Raw genomic sequence first — 20,919 nt, 5'->3', positions numbered from 1 at the left:
GACATTGACGATGTTAAAAAAAAAAAGTGAGGTACTCATTTTACACATGAACAAGGTGAAGGAATGCGAGTAAAGAGCCTTTCCAAGGACTCAATTATGCGGTGCTCAGAGCGGGACTCGAACCCAGTACCTTTCGATCCGAAGGAAAGTGCTAACCACAATACCACATGCATAGCCGCACAAGAAAGTGATGAGAGAGAATAGATACCTATGTATTGAAGGAGGAGAGAGCGGATGGAGTGAGTAAAGTTCTTTGATATGTATATTGACGTAACTCATCTCTTTGTTATTCTTTTTAGACGACAACGGTTGATGAGAAAAAAAAAAGACCAATAATAATAATAATAATAATAATAATAATAATAATAATAATAATAATAATAATAATAATATTAATAATAATAATAATAATAATTATAATAATAATAATAATAATAATAATAATAATAATAATAATAATAATAATAATAATAATAATAATAATAATAATAATAATAATAATAATAAATAATTAAATTTTTAATAAAAATTACGATGATCAAGAACGAAACCTTTTCTTCATCTACCTCTTCCTGACTCAAAATTTATAAAATATAAAAATGTTATATAAAAAATAATAACGCAGCATTTATTTGGCGCAATATCCACTGGACGTGCTCAAGGCGCTTTAAAAGGGGTCCCAAGCCAACATCAATACTAAATATGAAGGACGAGACATGACGTCTGTCAGGCGATAATACAAATTTCTTTTTTCCGACAAAGACAACGAACGGCCATGTACTCATTTTTCACATGAGTACGGTGAAAGAATGTGAGTAAAGAGCCTTTTTCAAGGACTCAAATCTGCGCCACTCAGAGCGGGTCTCGAAACCTGGACCTTCCGATCCGAAAGCGAAAGTCATACCACTAGGCCCCATCACTGTTCTATCGACCACATAGCCTCACTATTAATTAAAATTTATTTCCAATTTAAACAATTTCTGAAGTAAACACATAGTTCTTGGTATCAACCCTATTGTAAATTTGACGCTGATCACGAATCTGACGTCAAAACAGCGAAAATCGGAGAAAAAAAATTGTCCACTTTTTTATATTGCCACGCCCCCGATCGCTGATCAAAAAAGTATTAAGCAAGGCGGGATTTGCGAGCGACCGACTGTCTCTCCGCTCTTCGCCCAGATATTTAGCCATACACATTGCGTTTTCAATACGATTTGCTTCAGCCGTGTCTGTCCCCAGATCGTCACTGGTTGAAAACTGAGCGTGTATGAAGCCTTTAAGTGATAGTATCTATTTATAAAATATAAATCATTTGACGATAGGGAAGTGGGTATTACCATTTATGCAGCATTTCATAGAAATTAAATAATAGGTAATATTTTACAATTGTAACATTCTAAGGGAAGTGAAAAGTGGCGCCAACGGGAATCGATCACAAATCGTCGACTAAGTAAATCCTTCTATGACAGTCTTCCAACCAATTAGGCCACGCAAACCTTTTGAAGGACGACGCATACACAGGAGACGACCTTTCGAATTAATAGTTGTCTAAGTAATTATATTTTAAGCCTTACGCTCATTTTTAACATAATATCTGTATCTGCACCTGTATGATTGGCGCTGAAGAAACCAAAGGTCTGGTTGTATTTCAGCGGCGTCCTCATTGGGCGCGGGCCCATGTCAGTCAGGCCTTGAAATCGTTTAGGTGTGGTGCCATGATGACCAGTTCATCTAGCCCATTCCACTCCGAGATTGTTCTAATTAAGAAATAATATATGTAGTTTTGTCTTCTTGTCTGTCGGATTTTGAAGCAGTTCGAATTGTTTTTGGCGTATCTCTCATTGGGGTTTTCGGTTATGTGGTTGGCAAAGTGAGTGCTCGGATTTTTCTTTTGTTTGGTCGTGGCGTGAAAAAGGAGTCTGCATTTATTGATGGTTTTTGATCTGTTATAATCTTGAGCATGGATGACAGATGGGTTTCTTTTCTTCTTTGTTAGAGGCTGATGAGGTTTCTTTCTTCTAACATTTTTGTCATGCATCCTGGGGTTCTGCTCTTATAGTTCTCAGTTATGAACCGGGCGCATTGTCTCTGGACTATCTTAAGATTTTGAATATCCTCTTTCAGGTAGGGATCCCAAGCAACTGCTCCGTATTCCAAATGTGATCTCACAAGTGCGATGTAGGCGTTTTGTTTGCATGACGTTGGAGCGTGGCTAAGATTTCGGCGGAGAAAAGCGAGGGTGGAGCTTGCGTTTTGGGTTATTTTGTTAATGTGTTTCCCCCATTTTAAGTCCTTTGAGAAGGCGATGCCCAGGTATGGGCTATCGTCGACTTGTTTCAGGACGGTGTTGTTTAACTTGTGGGTCTCATTGTACTTTTTAGCTGTGCTGCCCTAACCAACAAAAGGACAGTATCTGGGCTGACCCAGATCCAGCCAGTTTTGCCGCAATCGACACATTTAGTTTTTTCATTCATAACTCTTTAATTCTATTACACAGTGGAAGTCTTCTAACATTAAATAATAGCTAATGATAAATTGCGTTTTTCTGTTAGTCGGCGATTTCATTGACGTAATATGTTGCGTAATATTTTGAGATACTGTTCTTTCTTGGTTAAAGCCAAGCAAATAACTCTACCTGTAACCAACAAAAGGACAGTATCTTATACGACCGTCTCACATACTGTTCACCCTGGTTAACTGCAACGCAAAATGCCTCGTCCGTATTCACCAAAAGAACAGTATCTCGGTTAAGAATATAGCAAAATACGAATAACTCGATCGACAAACGTTTCACGTCAGCGAGGGCGAGCACTCGCCATCACGGACGAGTGAGAGGCAAGGCTAAGTGTGTTTGACCTGGCGTGAGGGGATCTATCGGCTGTGGCGCTCGCTTGCCGAGATCAAACAAGTCAAGTTTGTAGGCGTGACTCTGATATAATATTACTACATTAGACTATTCCTCAATCTTTTAGACCCTGACTCCTTTTTCAAGATGAGTCTATTTTTATTAAGCATCATAGCTTTAATTTACGCGTATTGATGATTTTGGCTATCTTGCAAATTAGACTTTAATTGTGTATCAGTGTTTTGTCATTGTACAACGATATGGGGTGAGGAGTGAGTGATAGTGAATTAAACCTAAAAATAGCTGGAAAATAGGGTATGTTTCCCCCCCCCCCCGCCCCCAACACGTACACACACATCCCTTTTTGTTTTAAAATCAATATCTTCATTGTCATAGGAAACGAAAAGCATGAAATGGAACGAAATCTGTTGGTACATTTATACTGAATGAAATAGGCGACACCATTCTTACTAAATTTAAAAGGTGCCTAAATTATGAGCTAATAAGATTAACAGAAAAATTATTTTGTCTTTAGCTAATTTCACCCACATGGAGTTACAATAGTACAATTTAGATAAAACAAGGGAATTAATTAAAAGTTCTGCTATATTAAATTACGAATTTTGCTTATTTTATTCATTTCTATGTACATAGATTTATGGTGTTATTCACGTAGCAGCTTGTTATGGAAAGATGTTTATCAATGATGACGCTAAGGTTTTGTGCTATTTCCGAGAGTAATAGGCCTTCCACACTTTAAAATCTCAGTTTTACTATCATTTACTATCATTTAATTTTAACTTGTTATGGTACATTCAAGATTTAATCTCATTAAAACAGCTCGAAATTCGTTGTATTAAGAATTGTAAATTACTAAGGAGTACTGAATCATAAATTTGCGTATCACCAGCATTAAAATGATAACTCAGATTGAATCTGGATATCACACTAGAAAGGGGGTGCTTATAGACAGAAAAAAGGAGAGGGCCAAGAACGCACTCCAAAGTTTAGTAAAACTTGTTCTGACTGAATACCATTCACCACGACAGTCTGCCATCGATCCTGTTAAATACATTTTTGTATGATGTAAACCGTTTAAAGGGCAATTCCTTTTACGCCTACGTATTTTCTAGTCTTCTTAACAAAATGTAATGGTCAATGGTGTCAAAGACAGTTGAAAGATCTTAAAGGCATAATGAATTGATATTGTTAGCATCCGCATTATATAACAAAAGATTTTAAGAAGCGCCGTTTCAGTTCTGTGTTGCTGTTTGTTGGCTGACTGAACTGTTGTTCTTAAGATGAGATAATAATTGTGTCAGTACTACCTTCTCCAAAAGTTTGGACAAAAAATAGAATGATGTGTGGAAAGTGAGAGATATGAAGACGATTAAAAGAAAAACACACAAAAAAAACAACAAAAATAAAACTAAACAAAAAACGCCTGGACAGACAGTCACACCGACACCCATACACACACAAACGCACACACACACACACACACACACACACACACAAATTAGTTGAAATGAATGAAAAATAAGTATACTTAAGTTAAATGTTTGGTTGAGCATCCGACCAACAAGTAAGGGGATCAGTTTTTTATTGCCAGCTGTATAAAGTTTTGTAATGGTTTTGCTTTCTTTTTTTTTTTCATTTTTATTACTTGTTTATAAAGCCCCTCTGCCCACCAATCAGCCACTAAATAGCTAGCTTGATATGTTGATCTGGTGGAAAGTAATACGTGAATATTTCAACTTATGTCATAGATTAGATTGATTTTGAACTCAGTGTCTGCAGCAATTTAGTCTTTAATCACGGGCGCATAATTTTGTCAAAGATATAAGAACTGCAATCCAAACAGTTGTTAAAAGCAGGTATTTCCACTTTTAACATCCAACGGACGAGGTCAAACTTAGATGTCGCTGGGTCAAACACACGCGTTGTGGTATGTCACTACTGCTGTCGGATGTGAAGGTCATTCGTTCGATTCTATATAGAGAATGCGGTTAGACTAAGGGAGTTAATTTTTGACATTTTACACGGTAATTTATTTATTATTATTATTATTATTATTATTATTATTATTATTATTATTATTATTATTATTATTATTATTATTATTATTATTATTATTATTATTATACGACCCTCCGCCCCGAACGGGGGGTGGGGAGGGGGGAAGAAAGAGAGAGAGAGAGAGAGAGAGAGAGAGAGAGAGAGAGAGAGAGAGAGAGAGAGTGCTTGTGCATTGTAGAGGGCGGGAGCTAAATAGAATAAAGATATAAATATGTGTGTGTGTGTTTATGTGTGTGTTTGTATGTGTGAAAGAAACACGAGGGAGACAAAGAGAGCGAGCGAGACTGGTAGATAAACAAACGGGGAAAAGAAGAGAGGGGGTGGAACAAAGAATAGGTAGGGATAGTATAAGAAAGCCCTTCGTTTCAAAAGAAGTCAAAGTCAATCAATGTGAAACATATTGACCAATGAGATTGCAATTTAAAAAATGGGACTGGTCAAATCATTTGTTGCATTGTTTCCATTTTGAGTCAGATGACAGCTTGAAGAGGAGCGGGTTGGGCTTAATTTGTAATGACTTACATGAAATCATATAATTGAATCTTCTTGTTTGAGTTGCAACGTCGAGTTATTTCGGACCTGCCACTCGTTATCACAACCCCTTGTGGTCAATTGTCAGCTATTAAACTCTCCTCCCCTTTTTCTTTGGGTTCACTCCAGTGACTTCTTATATAGTAGACAATGGTTCACTCACATTGTTTATTGTCTCAAAAGACCCCACCCTCCCTCCCATTCCCAATGAATACACGTTAAAACGCTCTCTCTCTCTCTCTATTTCTCTCTCTCTCTCGCTCTCTCTCTCTCCCTCTCTCTCTTCTCTCTCTCTCTCTTATTTATTTATTTATTTTAAAAAATATATCTCTCTGCATCCATCTCTCTCGCTCTCTGTTTGTTACTGACTCTCTCTCTCTCTCTCTCTCTCTCTCTCTGTGTGTGTGTGTGTGTGTGTGTGTGTTTCTCTCTCTGTGTGTGTTTCTCTCTCTGTATGCCAGTCTGTTTCTCTCTCTCTCTCTCTCTCTCTCTCTCTCTCATGTAAACAACAACGCGATAGAAAGTTACAGTGTTCCTCTATGATGTCATATTTCGGATGACGTCATTGACGTTGGCGACTTATGCGTCAACCAATCAAATCGTCACCAACAGTTTAGCATGGTATTGCTCGCCATACGGCGGCATCTTCGTCACGCCACTCGTTGACGCCACCGCATGCTCACGGACACCGTCAATATTTACGGGGCGGACTACGGCCGTCCGAGATACTGTCCTTCTGTTGGTTAACGATGGGGTTGAAATAGGATACTGTTTCAAGCAAATATTTAATTGCCTCTAATTTCAAAAATATTTGAGTTATGATCATTCTGACAATTTTGTAAGCTTTCCTATGTCCCAGAGATTCGATTTAGTAAAAAAAGTGATTTTATGATTTTTAGAGAGATACTGTCCTTTTGTTGGTTAGGGCAGTGTGCTGAGGAAGTAGCATTTGTTTGTGTTATATTTATTCCTCAATCATTAGCCCTCTGTACGAGACTATTCAAGTCCTCTTGTAGCAACTTTTGCAGATTTTATTGGTTTGTATATTAGACAGTCATCGGCAAATAATCTGATCTGAGATTTTACTCGTAGAGGTAGGTCATTGATGAAACAAAGAAATAGTATTGGTCCTAGCACCGTTCCCTGTGGTACTCCAAATATGACTGGACATACATCCGATGACGTGACGTCTAGGACTACTTTCATGGTATGTTTTGTGAGGAAATTACAAAGCCATGTGCGTAGAGAGCCACAAATTCCGTAATTTTCTAGTTTCTGCAGGAGTTTTTTTTTGGTGGGGCACAGTATCAAATGCTTTGGAAAAGTCAAGATTCTGATGTCTGCCAGTGTGTTGGCATTCTGGAGTTTCAACAGGTCGTTTAGAGTTATTAGGAGTTAGCTTTCACATGAGTATCCTTTGCGAAACCCGTGGTTTAGGTCAGTTAGGATGTCATTGTTCTCAAAATGGTTTATCATGTTCTTACAGATTATATGTTCTAATAGTTTGGATATTACAGACGTCAGTGAGATTGGACGGAAGTTCTCTGTTTTATTTTTGTTGCATATTTTTAAATACAGGTACGATATTTGCCTTCAGCCAGTCATTAGTGAGCATCCCGGTGTCGGACGATTTTTGGAAAATCGTGCATAATGAGGGAAGCCAAACTCTCAGCACACTCCTTTAGTACTGTGTTGGGAATGTTATCTGGACCTGACGCCTTAGATGGGTCGACGTTTTTCAGCAACTTTTCAACTCCTGAGATGTGTATGTTGATATTAGAAAGAGATTGGTCACACCTCTGTGATGGTGGGGTTGTTGTCTCGTGTGGATCATGCTGGGTAAAGACAGATTTAAATTGATCCAAGAGGATTCTTGCTTTACCCTCAATGTACAGGGTTTCATTTTCTTTCAATGGGGCTACACCAATGGATCGTTTTTCTTGCTTTTTATGTAGTTCCAAAATGGCTTGGTATTGTCTGTTTCAAGTCGTTTTTCTACAACATTGTTAATGTGTGTCCATTCTGCTTGCAATATTTCACCCCTACTTTGACGCTGCAACGGTTTGTATGTGTCCCGGGTTCCGCTCAGTTTAGCCCGCTTGAATGCTTTTGCTTTGCGTCTTATTAGTGCTCGTATTTTCCTGTTCATCCACGGCGGCGTTCTTGTATTTTTATGTACTTTTTGGGAATTGAATCCTTGATTGCACTGAGTAAGCAGGAGTGAAAATGGCTCCACATTTCATTTACATCCATACCGCGTTTGTGCTGTTCTGTTATCTCTGATGATAGACCCTCGATTCGTGTTCGTAGTGCGGCCCAGTTGGCCTTTTTGAAAAGGTATCGTGTTTAGGGGGGTTGGTTCATATAATTGGGATTTAGTGTAGTTTCAGTAACAACGCAGGCATGATCTGATATTCCTGGATTGGATACGAACACAAGATCTAAAATATTGTCACCGTGTGTGCATTCTTCGTGAATTTGTGTGAGGTGCGCTCCTGTTGTAATGTCGATGAGGCTTTGTTGTATTGCACGTTCTGGGTAGGCAGATAACGTTTTTGAACCGTCCCAGTTTATATCAGGACAGTTAAAGTCTCCTGTTAGAATCATTTGGTTTGGAGTTTTTTCTGAGTTGATTGTTTCAAGCGATTTTTGCAGTTCTACGACGTCAGTTTCGTTTCGATGGGGCATGTAGAACGATCCAACAAAGATGCTTTTATGGCCTTGGATTTTATCGCTTACCCAAATTATTTCCCAGTCAGTTTTGAAGTTTGTTTGCTCACAGCCTGTGAATTTTCTATCAACGAGTATGAATACCCCATCTCCCGGTCGCCTGGGCTCATCGTCTTCATTTTCATTTCCTTCATCTTCTGCTTCCTCTCTAGGTAATTTTCTGTCATTTCGAAATACCTCGTATTCTTTTGGGTAAATTTCACAGGACTTAATATTGTCATTTAGCCATGAGTCTTGTCCACAGACAATGTCTGGTTCATGTTGTTCAATGAGTGCACATAATTCAGCTCTTCTGTGTACAATGCTACGACAGTTCACTGTTAGAATTTTTAGACTGTTATTAGTAGAATTTAAATTATTGCATTTTAATTTGACTGAGTTCTTTTTGATGTTTTCTTTGGCTTCTCTTTATTTTTGTTTTTGTTTCCTTCCACCTTTATTTCCTCTTTTTGTTATTTTTCTGTATGCCTTGAATAATTTAATAGATCTCAAAAGGTTCACTATTTCTAAATTTGGTGTATTATTAATTGTGTGTCGCATTATACGTAGGTGTTGGGGTGAATAGTTATAACAATAATTAGGTGTTGTCATTCTCGGGGTTCATCGTCGACCGTTGTAATAAGATTAAAATAGCTCACGGATTTTTTCCTTAAAATCGTAAAACGTAAACAAAAATGGTCTTAATAGATGATAAAAATGTAAAAAAACTTTACAATATTGCTAAATTAATTGTTTAAAATCCACGAATCTCGTCAAAAGCAGCACAAAATCATACGAAGTCCTCAGAATATGAAATAAAATTAGTCCTGTATAGAAATAACACTTAAAACAACCGTAAAATGAAATAATTTTATGAGCTCTGTGAAAAGCAGCCTTCCAGCGCTGAACACATTATACAGTTTATTTTTCATGTGTCTATGCGCGCATTATAAAAGTATTCGTTCTATCGAAAATATATGAAATTAAAACCGAGCAAACATTTTTAAAAAGGTTTTAAAATAGTTAAAGACCATGATTCACATACAGTTTGCATAAAATTCGGCTCAGCGAAACACATTATCATTCTAATGGGAAGACTAACAAGCGAATTCATTTCGAATATACACATAACCAAACCCATAACAACACTATAATTATCTATTACCGAAAAATTGAGAAACATCAAATGAAATAAAGAAACTCTTACCAGAATTGGATAGTTGAAAATGTTCATATTGATGATTAGAAATAGCACTATTGAATTCAAAGCTACAATGGCCGACCGTTGAATACAAATGAATTCAAAGCTGGGAGGGCCGTTCTTATAGATGTAAATGTGACACATTCAATCCCACGTATTTCTACAAACTAGGCCAGAGTATAACCAAATAATAAAATATTATACAGCCGTACCTCCATATCCCGGATTTAGATAATCCTCTTCCTAATGTTGAAAGTTGCTGTTGGCTGGCACCCCTTGTAAAGTGCTTTCAACATGTTTAGAGAATATTGTTCCATATAAATGCTCGTGTTGTATTTTTTTGGTTTTGGCAGTCGTAATAGTAATAGTAGTATTGTTGGTGGTAGTAGTAGTAATAGTAGTAGTAGTAGTAGTAGTAGTAGTAGTAGTAGTAGTAGTAGTAGTAGTAGTAGTAGTAGTAGTAGTAGTAGTAGTAGTAGTAGTAGAATTAATTGTTTATACTGTGTCTGGAATGTATGGTTAATAGACTTTAACCGCCACCCCATCATAATTACTATCACCAGAAACAAACCATCAATCATAACTAGCACCACGATACAACCATTACTTTGTCTGTTCTAGTCTTATTTCGTTTTCCTTTATATAATTAATGACATTGATGATAGCAGTGAAGACAATGGTTTTGGTTCTGAATCATGCTAAATGTGTCATCTGTCCATTCTTAAAGTTTTGGGGCTTTGAGTTATCGGCTTGTGGGCAGAGTCTCTCTTTCTCTCCCTCTCCCCCTCTCTCTCTCTTTCTCTCTCTCTCTCTGTCTGTCTCTCTCTCTATCTCTCTCTCTCTCTCTCTCTCTCTCTCTGTATTTATCCTTCTATATAACCATGGACAAGATGACAACAGCAGTAGAAACACACTAAAGTACATTGTGGCGTAAATAATGTTGTTTATGAGATAGGTTTGCTTGTTTGCACTGTGCATGGGATCCATGGCTAATGATTTAGGATCATAAACAAGATAGAACCATGGACTAGATAACCACAGCAGAAGGACATTTGTGACCCTACGCCTCGAAGCGGTATTAAGTCGGGATTTGGAAAACGAAGAGAACCGGTTTTAAAGTGAAAAAGGTCAAAATTATCAAATTTCATTTTTTGGTTGTTTCAGGAACTACAATCATTTTTCTACATGAAAACATAATTATTCAACATAGATATTGACTATACGTTATATAAATTTAATGTTTTAAAATGCAACTATCAGAGAGACATTCAAAACGAGAGTTGACTTTCTCTCAGAGAGCCACTATTTCCAAAACTTAGTAATATTAAGTCTTTTCGTACACCAATACCATGTAAGATACCACAGCAAAGGCCGTGTCTTTATCTATCCCATGGAGAGCATGACTGTTTCCATAATTTCATGGTTCAACCAATAATGAACTTTAAAATCTGTAAACAAGTCTAGGTTTATCCCTGACCACCTTACAAATGAATGATTCTGATTGGTCAAGGATCATCATATGCACCTGTTGACCATTAAAATGCCCGGGCAATGTGTCTTGACGTCAGCATGCGTGTGTTACATATGTATTTAATACACACCGCGTGCTATTACTTCTTTGTCTATCTGCCTTGGTTAATTATTGAGATGAGGGTCCTTTGTCCCTCTTTCTTTATTCTTGAAATTATAGGACATGCTAAGACTTTAATAGGACAAGTGTTGCGCAATCTTACACTTACAGAGATTGTTGTAGGATAAACATTTAATTTTAAGCACAAAAGCAGAATAGTAAATAGAGGCTTCTACAATTAATGAATGTATGGATAGATAAACAGAAAGAGAAACGGGCCTATCAATGTAAAAATAGATGGGTAGATAGATAGAAAGATAGATAGATAGATAGATAGATAAATAGATAGATAGATAGATAGATAGATAGATAGATAGATAGACAGATAGATAGATAGATAGATAGATAGATAGATAGATAGATAGATAGATAGATAGATAGATAGATAGATAGATAGATAGATAGATAGATAGATAGATAGATAGATAGATAGATAAATGAAAAGGAGAGAGAGAGAGAGAGAGAGAGAGAGAGAGAGAGAGAGAGATGTTGGTTTTTTTCATGCTTTCTTTGTATACTGAAAGAAGGGGGAGTCTTTTTAGACAATCAACAATGTGGTGGACGCAAAGAAAAACTTGAAAGATTCAATAACATGTTTACATGTATGTCATTACACAATAAGCCCCACCCCCTCCTCCTCAAGGTGTCATCTGACTCAAAATGGAAACAATGCAATGAATAATTTGACCAGCCAATTTCTTTAATTGCAATCTCATTGGTCAAGGTTTCCAGTTGATTGACTATGACTTATTTTGAAACATAATGCTTTGTTAAACTATCCCTACAATTCTTTGCTCCGCCTCCATCCCTTTCTTCATGTCTACCTCACTCTCTCCGTCTCACTTTTGTTTCGTTCACACATACAAACACACACACAGAGAGTTATACATTCAGGCTTCAATCTTTACTCTACTTCTCTCCTGCCCTCTTAATGCACAAGCAGTCTCTCCCCCCCCCCCTCGCTCCTCTTTTTCTATCTCTCTCTCTCTCTCTTTCTTTCTCTCTCTCTCTTTCTCGCTCTCTCACGTGTGTGTGTGTGTGTGTGTGTGTGTGTATTTTACTCTCTCAATCTTTCTCTGCCAGTATCATCCTGTTTCTTGATATTTCTTTCCCTGTCCACCCGGCTTCACATAGTTTCAAAACTGAACTTTGAAATTATAAACCCTTCTTTAACTTTTGACATTTTGAAATCCTATTTCCTCTAATAAATCAGACAAAAATGTCACATTAATAATTCTTATTTCATTGATTACATATCTAAATATCAAAATTTCTTCAAAAATTGAGCAATGTCATAAAATTGTCGGCTTTTTTTTGGGGTGTTTCATTTATTTTAAGGACATCTTACATAATATTGAATAACTAGAGAAGTAATAATTGGATTATTTCAAAAATTTGTATGTACATTATCAAATGTATATTCTAAGCTCATGCCAATACAGTGATGCCAAAACTCCGGTTTAACCGGGGAAAAAAATCCGGTCTGGATCAACATATTTCCGGTTACGGGCAACTTCCGTCAAATTCCGGTGAGATTAAATTGTTCCAAGGATACCCCCCTCCAGTCACTACTACTACAACCGCCACCATATCATCACCAATCATCATCATTACCACTACAGCAACAACCGTCACCACCACATCATCATCACTACCACTACTAATACAACCACCACCATCACTGCCACTACTTCTACAACAACCACCACCACACTATCATCACTACCACTACTACTACAACCATCACCACCACATCATCTTCATCACCACTACTACTACAACCACCACCACCACACTATCATCACTACCACTCCTACTACAACCACCACCACATCATCATCATCTCTACTGCTACTCTTTCAACTTCAACCACCATCACCACCACATCATCATCACTTCCACTACTAATACAACCACCACCATCACTGCCACTACTTCTACAACCACCACCACCACACTATTATCACTACCACTACTACTACAACCATCACCACCACATCATCTTCATCACCACTACTACTACAACCACCACCATCACACTATCATCACTACCACTCCTACTACAACCACCCACCACATCAGCATTCTCTCTACTGCTACTATTTCAACTACAACCACCATCACAACCACATCATCATCACTACCACTACTAATACAACCACCACCATCACTGCCACTACTTCTACAACCACCACCACCACACTATCATCACTACCACTACTACTACAACCATCACCACCACATCATCTTCATCACCACTACTTCAACAACCACCACCACCACACTATGATCACTACCACTACCACTACAACCACCACTACCAAATCATCATCAATACCACTCCTACTACAACCACCACCACATCATCATCATCTCTACTGCTACTATTTAAACTACAACCACCATCACCACCACATCATCATCACTACTACTACAACCATCACTACCACTACTACTACAACCACATCATCATCCCTACCACCACTACTACAACCACCAAATCACCATCCTTACCACCACAACTACAATAACCACCACATCACCGTCCCCACCACTACTACAACCACCAAATCACCATCCCTACCACCACTATTATAACAACTAGCACATCACCATCCATAATACAACCACCATTACATCATCATATCTACCACCGCCATCACATCACCATTGCTGCAACTACTATTACAACCACCACAACGCCACCCCTACCACCACCAATACTACTGCAATCAGTGTTGCAATTGCCGTAAAAACCTTCAAACAAACTCAGCTCAACTCTCTCTCTCTCTCTATCTCTCTCTCTCTATCTCTCTCTCTCTCTGTCTCTCTCTCTCTCTCTCTCTCTTTATCCGTCTTCACATAAACACACACATACACACGCACACACACAGACACACACAGATACACACACACACATCAATAAATTGCGCTCACTGGATTAATTTTCATGTTCACCTCCTTGTACTTACCAATAATAGCTAATCACAAATACTTTGGCGTCAAACTTTAGCCTCGTTAGCTTTTCAAGTTTGTGTTGCTCTACTTATCACAAGATGAACTCTCAGCACTCTCTCTCTCTCTCTCTCTCTCTCTCTCTCTCTCTCTCACTCACTCTCTTTCAAACACACACACACATACGCACACACACACACACACACAAACACACTACAACCACCACAGCCACATTTTCATCACGGCCACTTCTACTACAACCACCACCACTACCACATCTTCACTACCACTACTACTACAACCACCACCACTACCACATCTTCACTACCACTACTACTACAACCACCACCACCACCACCACCACTACATCTTCACTACCACTACTACTACAACCACCACCTCCACATCATCATCACTACCACTACTACTAAAACCACCACCACCACATCATCATCACTACTACTACTACTACTACTACTACTACTACTACTACTACTACTACTACTACTACTACTACTACTACTACTACTACTACACCACCAACACCACATCATCCTCACTACCACCATTACTACAATCACTACCATTAGGTTTTGGAGCTTTATTTCATTGGAAATAAGGAAACTTTGGGGTTGTATTCGGCAATATGTTTATATATCATAATATAGTTCTAATCAGTTATCTATACAATATTTAAACACAATACCAAATATCATCCCAATTCACTTTTTTGTGCGGAAATTCCTCTTCGGCATTGAAATCCTCCCAGTGGTGTCTGAAATACCTGTGAATCAAATTGAAAATTGACGTCTCTGCAAATGTTACTATTCTCGTATCTAAGGAGTTATCTTTGTCCATTGATTTGACTGTGCATGAAAACGGTGCCTCACTTCAAAGTCAATTTTCTCAGAACTTGGTTTTTACACATTCCCTAATTGAAACGATCATATCTTGGCAATGAATAATCCGAATTTTATCAATTTGATATCAATTTTAAAGCATTAAATAAGCAATGATTGGGTACCATAAACCCAAAATTGAAGAATCCGACTTAATACCGTTTCGAGGCGGAGGATCACATTTTTCAAAAGGGCATTGCGTCCTAAATAATATTGTTTTGAGAAATTATTGATTATTTATACAGTGCTTGGAATACATGGCTAATGACTTGTTTCATAAACAAGAGAGAATCAAGGATTGGATAACTGCAGCAGAGGGAATTTTTAAAGTGCATTGTGGCCTAAATGATTTTGTTTTTGAGAAAGTATTGATTAATTACACTGCGTCTGGAATGTATGGTTAACAGACTTTAACAATCACCCTATCATAATTACTATCACATGTAACAAACCAGCAATCATAACCAGCACCACGATACAGCCATCACTCTTTCTGTTCTTTTCTTATTTCTTTTTCCTTTATATAATTAATTACATTGATGATAGCAGTGAAGACAATGGTTTTTGTTCTGAATCATTCTAAATGTGTCCTCCATCAATTCTTAAAGTATGGGGGCTTTGAGTTATCGGTTTGCGGACAGAGTCTCTCTTTCATTCCCTCCCTCTCTCTCTCTCTCTCTCACTCTCTCTCTCGCTCTCTCTCTCTCTCCCCCCCCTCTCTCTCTCTCTCTCTCTCTCTCTCTCTCTGTGTGTGTGTATTTCTCCTGTCTAATGCAGAGTCCCTGGCGAAGAGGTAAGCAGTCGAATTTATGATTATAGATTTGGGAGATGATATTTATTTCTTTATGTTGTGTTATCTTACATAATTTTTACAGAAGAAAAATATAAGATATCATAACATACCGAAAAAAATATCATCTCCCAAATCTATTATCATAAATTCGACTGTTTACCTCCTCACCAGGGACTCTGCATTAGTCAGGAGAAAAACACACACACACACACAGAGAGAGAGAGAGAGAGAGAGAGAGAGAGAGAGAGAGAGACCCCAAACTTTAAGAAAGGACGGAGGGCACATTTTGTATGATTCAGAACAAAAACCATTGTCATCACTATCAACAATGTAATTAATTATATAAAGGACAACGAAATAAAGATAGAACAGAAAAAGTGAGGGTTGTATCGTGATGCTGGTTATGATTGATGGTTTGTTAATGGTGATAGTAATTATGATGGTGTGGCGGTTAAAGTCTATTAACCATACATTCCAGACACAGTATAAACAATCAATACTTTCCCAACAACAAAATTATTTAGGGCACAATGCACTTTAGAAAATGTCCCTTTGCTACAATTATCCAATCCTTGATTCTCTTTTGTTTGTAAAACAAGTCATTTGCCATGCATTCAAAGCACGGTATAAACAATCAATCATTTCACAAAAACAATACTATTTAGGTCGTAATGCACTTTTTAAAAAAGTCCTTCTGCTGTGGTTTCTAGTCCATGGTTCTATCTTGTTTATTATCCTAAATCATTTGCCATGCATCCCAAACACAGTGCAAAGAATAACAACTTTCTCGTAAACCAAATTATTTAGGCGACAATGCACTTTAGAAGTGATCCTTACTACTGTTGTTATCTAGTCCATGGTTATAGAGAGAGAGAACAACAGAGAGAGAGAGAGAGAGAGAAATAGAGAGAGAGTGTGAGAGAGAGAGAAAAACAGAGAGAGAGAGAGAACAACAGAGAGAGAGTGAGAGAGAGAGAGAGAGATAGAGAGAGGTGGGGGGGGGGGAGAGAAAGAGAGACTGCCCGCAAACCGATAACTCAAAGCCCCCAAACTTTAGGAATGGACAGAGGACACATTTTGTATGATTCAGAACAAAAACCATTGTCCTCACTGCTATCATCAATGTAATCAATTATATAAAGGAAAAAGAAATAAGAATAGAACAGAAAAAGTGATGGTTGTATCGTGGTGCTGGTTATGATTGATGGTTTGTTACTGGTGATAGTGATTATGATGGGGTGGCGGTACAAGTCTGTTAACCATACATTCCAGACACAGTATAAACAATCAATACTTTCTCAAAAAATAATTTATTTAGATCACAATGCACTTTAGAGAATGTCCCACTGCTGCAGTCATCCAATCCTTAATTCTCTCTTGTTTATGAAACACGTCATTAGCCATTCATTCCAAGCACTGTTTAAACAATCACTAATTTCTCAAAAACAATACTATTTAGGTCGTAATGCACTTTTTAAAAAAGTCCTTCTGCTGTGGTTATCTAGTCCATGGTTCTATCTTGTTTATGATCCTAAATCATTTGCCATGCATCCCAAAAACAGTGCAAAGAATAACAACTTTCTCGTAAACAAAATTATTTAGGCCACAATGTACTTTAGAAGTGATCTCTACTACTGTTGTTATCTAGTCCATGGTTATAAGGAGAGAGAGAGAGAGAGAAAGAGACAGAGAGAGAGAGAGAGAACAACAGAGAGAGTGAGAGAGACAGAAACAGAGAGAGAGAGAGAGAACAACAGAGGGATAGTGAGAGAGAGAACAACAGAGAGAGTGAGAGAGAGAGAGGGAGAGAGATAACGAGAGTCTCTGCCCACAAACCGATAACTCAAAGCCCCCAAACTTTAAGAATGGAGAGAGGACACATTTAGTATGATTCAGAAAAAAACCATTATCTTCACTTCTGTCATCAATTTAATCAATTATATAAAGGAAAAAGAAATAAGAATAGAACAGAAAAAGTGATGGTTGTATTGTGGTGCTGGTTATGATTGATGGTTTGTTACTGGTGACAGTTATTATGATTGGGTGGCGGTTAAAGTCTATTAACCATACATTTTAGACACAGTATAAACCATCAATACTTTCTCAAAAACAAAATTATTTAGATCACAATGTACTTTAGAAAATGACCCTCTGCTACAGTCATCCAATCCTTGATTCTCTCTTGTTTATGAAACACGTCATTAGACATGTATTCCAAGCACTGTATAAACAATCAATCATTTCTCAAAAACAATATTATTTAGGTCGCAATGCACTTTTAAAGAAATGTCCCTCTGCTGCAGTCATCCAATCCTTGATTCTCTCTTGTTTATGAAACAAGTCATTCGCCATGCATTCCAAGCACTCTATAAATAATCAATAATTTCTCAAAAAGAATGTTATTTAGGTCGCAATGCACTTTTAAAGAAATGTCCCTCTGCTGCAGTCATCCAATCCTTGATTCTCTCTTGTTTGTGAAACAAGTCATTCGCCATGCATTCCAAGCACTGTATAAACAATCAATCATTTCTCAAAAAGAATATTATTTAGGTTGCAATGCACTTTTTAAAAAAAAGTCCTTCTGCTGTGGTTATGTAGTCCATGGTTCTATCTTATTTATGATCCTAAATCATTAGCCATGCATCACAAGCACAGTCCAAACAATCAAACCTTTCTCATAAACAAAATTATTTAGGCCACTGGTAGTAGTAGTAGTAGTAGTAGTAGTAGTAGTAGTAGTAGTAGTAGTAGTAGTAGTAGTAGTAGAAGTAGTAGTAGTAGTAGTAGTAGTAGTAGTAGTAGTAGTAGTAGTAGTAGTAGTGGTAGTAGTAGTAGTAGTAGTAGTAGTAGTAGTAGTAGTAGTAGTAGTAGTAGTAGTAGTGGTAGTAGTAAGAGTAGTGACATCTTCAGAGATAAGGCGCAATAGATGCTATTAAAGGGGGTGGTATTGTCTGGGGGGAGAGGGGGATGGGGATTCCAAGATGATGAAATGAATGATATAATCTTGTGGTGAGTTTACATGGGGTCCAATCACCCCAGAGGGGTGATTAAAGGAGTCTCCCCGCCAATAGGGAAGCAAAATGACCACTAAGGGATATTTCAATGGTCAGATTGTATGTCTAACCGGTGCCTAAGATTTTTTACCGTAGGCCCCGAGATGAAGGCTAGTCATTGTTTTTTGCACACTTAATTTTGTGCTGCCAGATTTAATTCTTCAATAAACTTTATAAAATTTCAATTCATTGAATCTTCAGTTTACGACTTTTTACGGCCATGGATGCAAATTTACGACCATTTACGACCTTGACGAATAGGACGTCAATTTTATGAAAAAATTTTACGACTTTACGATCTGGCTGGACTCTCTGCGTGTGGAGATCTGGCAAAATTGTATTTTTGAAATTAACATAGATTGAGAAGAATCTTTTTAGTCATCAACGATCAAAACAGGCCATTAATAAAGTCGGCAGATGCACGCAAATGTCTTTGGTAGCAGGGCGGCCAGATAGCGATTTTTAGCTTCAAATGACCGGTCCAAATGTCCTAGCAAATCCTTTTTACGTGTTCTCTCACGGGAAGTAGATACGCTGTTTTTATTCCCTCATATGAGAGCACGCGGACGCTACCGTTTAAAGATTGAATGATAAAAAAACCCAATATTATGGCCTAGCAGATATTCTAAATAACAATTTAAGTCCACGGGTAATTATGTAAAGAAATATTTGAAAGTTACTCGAATATCAATGACTGATAAAACAAGATTTATATATTTTTGTTTAATTTGCCATTAATTCCGTCGTGCTCGTGTGCCAAAATTGAACATGGGATGTACGGAACAATGTAAAACCCCAACCCTATTTCTTAAAAAGAATATATTGGGATGATCAACAACAAGTAATACTTTAATAATAAAAATAATAATAATAATAATAATAATAATAATAATAATAATAATAATAATAATAATAATAATAACAATAATAATAATAATAATAATAATAATAATAATAATAAATAATAATAATAATAATAATAATAATAATGATAATAATATATCTTTATTGTCCATAAATATGGCAATTTGTCATTTAGTTACACTTGTTATAACGTTAAACGATAACTGTAACATTGAACAGATATTTCACTCCTACTTATTCTCTCTCTCTCTCATTCTCTCTCTCTCTCTCTCTCTCTCTCTCTCTCTCTCTCTCTCTCTCTCTCTCTTCCTCTCTTTCTTTCACACGTGCGATATACATAACATAAACATATTCATTTCGTTTTCAATTTGTTACGATTGTGGCAATTCGACACCAAAAATTATCATCATTATCAATTGGTCAGTTAATCTTACATTAAATAAATTAATCAGTTAATCAGTCAACGAATCAATCCTTGGTTTTTCTGTACCATATGAAATATTCAAAATTTTTATTGCTGATGGAACGAACGTTGATTTATACTTGTTAGTTCTGCATTTAATCTGACAAAACCTTCTCCCAGATGGTAAAAGACTAAATTCATGGTATAAAATATGTTTTTTATTGTTGGTAATTGAGAATGCTTTCCTTTCTATTGCTTTTCCATGAATTCTCTCTACTCCATCAAGAGGATGGTTTATTATTTTTGATGCCTCTTTGATAGATTTTGAAATTGTTGATTTATCTTTAAGTCGGCATCCTCCAAACCATATGGTGCAGCCAAACGCAATTACACTTTTAATCAATGAGTCATAAACTCTTAACATAGTTTTCTTCCTTACTTGAAATGTTCTCAATTTCCTAAGGATGTATAATCTTTGGGCAACTTTCTTAGATAAGACCAATAATCTGTTATTCAGAATCATTGTTTATGACTTGTTATTGATGACAAAATGATTAATTTTGGTTGGCAAAAACGCCATGGTTCTTAGAAAAGACAAGAGGAAGGTCAGGAAGAGCTGAAAAAGTTAATTCAGACATGTATTTAAATAGAAATAGAGATAATTGTTAACGACAAATTAATTAAGTGTTTTGTTGTTTGTTGCTGTTTGTTTTTTAATATTTATCTTGTTGGTGTTTTGGGTTTTTTTTGATGGTTTTTTTCCTCGACGACAGAAGACTATCTAGTCTAGTAATGTTTTACTTGGTTGGGTTTTGTTGTTTTGTTGTGTTTTGTTGTGGGTTTTGTTGTTTTTGTTTTCCTTTTTCGACGACTAAAGGCGATTTACTGCAACAATTGTTCACTTATTCGTGTAGGCGGTGAAGATACTGGATATTTAGAAGGATGTTATGCCATTTT

General features: G+C 36.9%; 1 long non-coding RNA gene across 2 annotated transcripts in view; it reads right to left on the bottom strand.

The window, feature by feature from the left end:
* The window catches only part of LOC144959474 (uncharacterized), a 52,645-nt gene extending 43,132 nt beyond the window's left edge, over positions 1–9,513 (bottom strand). For both annotated transcript variants that reach the window (XR_013642630.1, XR_013642629.1), the window contains exon 1: positions 9,372–9,513. This is a non-coding gene — a long non-coding RNA (uncharacterized LOC144959474). The remainder of the gene's footprint in view (positions 1–9,371) is intronic.
* Between the last annotated feature and the right edge of the window lie 11,406 nt (positions 9,514–20,919).

This window comes from Berghia stephanieae, chromosome 14 (assembly GCF_034508935.2).
Source record: "Berghia stephanieae isolate SIO BIC M18660-M18661 chromosome 14, UCSD_Bste_1.3, whole genome shotgun sequence".
Lineage (NCBI taxonomy): Eukaryota > Metazoa > Mollusca > Gastropoda > Nudibranchia > Aeolidiidae > Berghia > Berghia stephanieae.
This window is presented reverse-complemented; position numbering and strand designations above follow the sequence as displayed.